We start from the raw sequence: 4,881 nt of genomic DNA, 5'->3' as shown, positions 1-4,881 counted from the left end.
AGTGTCAGTATCCTGGTTGTGATATTGTATTATGGTTTTACAAAATGTCACCATTAGAGGGAACTAGACAAATTACAGAAGGGATCACTCTGTATTGTTCTTTTACTGTACTCGAATCTACATTTTAAAAAGTGTGTGATGTTAAGAAGTGAGAGAAGTTTAACATCTCATATATTTCCACAGTATATAGTAAGTACTAAGTTGATACTGTAAGGTTCAAAGAATGAAATATTTTGGAATTAAAGGAGAAGGAGGATTAAAAGCAAAACATTCTCAATCAGAGTCTGGTATTTGCACACACACAAAAATGAATATAGCTGCACCAAGTTTGAAATCAGCTGTGAGCCATGGCTGTGACAGGTATGGCATCATGTATTTGCAAAGCCAATACTGGAAGAACATTAGTCTTTGACCTATGCATCAGGTACAAGGTAGATGAATTAAGAAGAGGAGAAAACAATAAATAAAATAAAAAAGAATAAAAAAGTAAAAGAGTGCTATGAGACAAATGCATGCCTTAGGCAGTGAGTAATCGGAAATATCCTGGAATAATACTATGTTTCTCAGTGATGATATCAAAGCAATAGATAACTGTGATTACAGTATGCTGAGCTGCTGCATCACAGCTGTCCAAGAGCTGCAGTATGTTTGGCTGCCCCACAGCAATATTGAAATTTTAATTAACATTTGGGGAGCAGCAGATCAGTTCAACAATTCTTCTCATTTAATTGATTGCCATTTGAAAATTGGGCTGCTTGTTTTATACATGGACCATTGCTTATCACCTGCAGGATTTATTTGGATGGCTAGCTATTAAATCTTATCTGTAATCATCATGAAGCTGAATACACATAATTTCTGTTTTGAAGTGCCTTTCAAGGAATGAGTTCAAATATTAAAGGAGTCATGTTTTGTAATGGAAAATAGGAAAATGTTTTTCTATTTATTTTGACCCTTCATAGAGAAAATTTAGAGGATATTCTGTTTTTATACTAGTTTAATATTTAAATAGGCACATAAGTACATTTTATACATGCTAATACCAGTACTTGAGGTAGAAATAATTTTTGAAATATAATTCCATGGATGTTTTCAGACACACAGTAGATACTGTTGGCTGCCTACTTAGCATCACTCCCATCTTCTTCCTTCGTAACAGAATCCCAAAGTTCTTCAGATACTCATATCTCCAACAACTTTGTGAATCTCATTCAGGAGATATGGAGCCTATTCACAGCTCCATTTAATAGAAATGAGAAAATCATGATTAATTATATCTTCCTTTTTGATATTTGAATCAAGAATGGCCATGTGATCTAATACAGACCAATAAGATTCTTGGAGTAGTTTACCAAAGCTTCTGTGAAAAGTACCCTCCTGTCTTTCCAAGAGTATCTCAATTTTTATACTGAATCTGTAAAAAGACCATTCTGTCTTCTAAATCTTATTTATGATATCCTGTAATCCAGTGAGGAAGGTATTTCATGGACATAAATGTGGTCATTTCTGTGAAATGCTATTGATGGATCAAACAAGATGTGAACTGATTATTAATCATGGAGATCATAAGGATTTTGATAATGTCAATATCCATGGAGTATTGAAAACAAAAACTCAATTGGAAAGGGTTCAGAGATGGAAGAAAAAATTCCAGACAACTGCAAACAACCCAAGTGTCCATCAACAGATGAGTGGATAAATGAAATGTGAGATATATATGAAGTTGAGTATTATTTAGCCATAAAAAGAAATGAAGTTCTAATATGTGCTGCAACAGGAATAAACCTTGGATATATTATGCTAAATGAAAGAAACCAGAACAAAAGAATAAATATTGTATGCTGCCACTTACATGAAATATTTAGAATAGGCATATTCATTGCAAGTTTACCAAGGGCTGGGGGGAGTGGAAAATGGGCAGTTATTGGTTAGTAAGTATAGGGTTTCTGGTTGAGGTGATGAAAAGCATTTGGAAGATAGTTGTGATGGCTGCACAACATTGTGAATGTAAAATGGCACTAAATTATACACTTAAAAATGGTTAAAGTGACAAGTTTTATGTTATATATATATACGCACACACACACATCTTACCATGATAAAAAATTTAAAAAAATTTTATGATGATCAATATAGATAATTCTTTCAGAGAATTTTCCATAAAATAAGTAGAGATATTGAATGCTATTGAACAAGTAAATGTAAGATAAAAATAGTGTGGAAACTGTAAAGGTATTATAATTATCATAATTAATGACCCTTAAGGACAGAAATACATTATCAACAATGACATTTTGAAAACGTAACAGAGGAGAAGTTTTTAAAATAAACTGAAAGGAAAGTAAAAGAAAAAAAAGGACATTCACAGTAAAAGCTTTTTCTTTGAAAATTGAAATTGGAAAGATATTGTTTTGGAAAGGACATATTTGGATCTTTGGAAGTAATGAAGAGGTGGATCTGACTATATTATATGTGCATCAGTGTGAAGGACAAGAGGTGTGTATTGCATGTTCAACCGTACCATGGACTTTATTGACAGGTGTTTTTATGTGGAGTGAATATATTATTAGGCTTGCAGTTACTAAACTAAAAATGCTATGAAAGGTTATTCTAATTAGAAACTCTTCTAGAGGTGAGAAAGAAGTCATTGATGAGGCACTGACTCAAATCAGTAGAGTCCAATTCAGATTAATGAATCTACAAAGTAGTCACTAATAAAACAGGATATAAAATAGTAGAAAGAATTATCCTTACTGAATGCTCAATAATCAAGAAACACACTGTTTTAGATGTAAAAAGCCAATGAATTTATTCATTTAATTTTAACAAATTAAAACAACAAAGCAAACAAAACAAAATTAAGCTCAGGACATGTGTGTTATGAATTCATGAATTTATTTTATTTTAATAAGTTAAACGTTTATATTTTTATATGCAGAATCAGCAATGGTTTAATGCACACTTGCTATTTTTTTTACCATCTCATTTTTGCCCTCACTCAAATTAGGGCTGGATATACTTAAATATTTTATTGCGATACAATGTATAAATGGCTAAAATAGAGATGAACATAGGAGAGGGACACTTAAACCAGAATGTGAACTGAAGGAAGTCTTCCTGGAGTGGATTATGTTTGTCTCATTTCTTAAACAAATGAATGTGTAAATCAACTCAAATATAATAAGCACTGAAGAAGAATCTATGTAGCCAAGTCTTCAATCCCTAAGGGAAATTACAAAGACATCATCTAGAGTAGTGAGTGACAAATGATACTTTGATACTTTTGCTTGTGGTATAATTGAACAGACGAATAAATAAAGAAGATGTGATACACACACACACAAACACATACACACACACAATGTAATACTACTCAGCCATAACAGAGATGAAATCTTGCCATTTGCAATAACATGGATGGACCTTGCAAGTATTACGCTAAGTGAAATAAGTCAGATGGAGAAAGAAAAACACTGTGTGATTTCATTTATATGTGGAATATAAGAAACAAACAAACAACATAAACGGCCATAGATACAGAGAGCAGAGTATTGGTTACCAGAGAGGAAGGAGCAGGGGCAAGGGCAAAATGGGTAGTGGGCATCAACTGTATGGTGATGGATGGAAACTAAATTTTTGGTGGTGGGTATGCTTTAGTGTATACAGAAGTAGAAATATAAGGTTGTACACATGAAACATATAATGCAATAAACCAATGTTACCTCAATTAAAAATAAATTAAAATAGAAGGTATTTGATGATGTTTCACACAATATTTGCATTATTATTTCTACTTATACTATTACCTCTACTAATATTAAACAAATATTGCTATCATCAGTACCGTCTACTCTTTTTAATGTTTATTTGAGCATGTAAGTGTGTTTATATATATTGTTTGAGTTAATCATCATTCAACATTTAGCAGATGAGGGAACTGAGAATTAAAAAGAAGAAATTATGTGTTGAGCCCCATACAACTTGTAGGTGGCATTTTCTCTTCAGTTTTATCTGTAAAACATGTTCATCAATCACCATTACTGAAGACCTGCTATGGACCACACATTATGCTTTACACATCTTATTTATTCCTTAATAAACTATATTTTTAGGTAATGCTGTTAATGATAATGGTGAACACTTTCACCGTGCTTTAAAATAATATGCAGTGCGTATTATTCTCATAATGTCATGTAATTTTCTAGAAACTTTTAAGGGATAGAGCTATTTGTCATCACAACTTTGCAAGTAGGAACCTGAAACTCAAAGGGATAAAATGACTTGCAAAACACCAGGCTGCAGGTGTAGAACCGTTAGGATGAGAAACTAGGTGCTCTGAATTATAACACCACTCTCAATATATCTCATCGACATTCACTAACCTTACTCCCCTGCCCAGAGCTTTCCACTATTCCCCCACCTTCCCTATTTACCTGATTGATGTTTATAGAACTTAAGACAGTTTTTCAATTTATTTTTAAGTATTTTTTTAAAGTGTAAGAGGCTAGCCAAATTAATGAGAGCTTGAGGATTGATTGAAGAATTTACAATCTTTGGGAGTTTGACTTTTTAAAAAAATCCATTCCAAAAGAATGTGAGTGAAAGGTACTTTCAGTGTTAATTTCCAACTGATAATTTTAGGGAGTCTTATAGCCACCATTGTCATTAAGAGAGGCATATACTTTTAAATAAAATAGATTCTATTAAGAATAATTTCATTTTAATCAATAAAAACTGATGTAATTGCTATTTTCAACTATAAATAATTGTCTCTCTCTCTATTTTTTTCCCCTGAGGCAGAGAAGCACCTGTTAGGGGAGCTATACTTGATTTTGTCATGATTCTGGTCCTTCGGCCTTGACACTGACTCTCAAACGGGCT

This window comes from Grampus griseus (genome assembly GCF_964374135.1).
Source record: "Grampus griseus genome assembly, chromosome: 15".
Lineage (NCBI taxonomy): Eukaryota > Metazoa > Chordata > Mammalia > Artiodactyla > Delphinidae > Grampus > Grampus griseus.
This window is presented reverse-complemented; position numbering follows the sequence as displayed.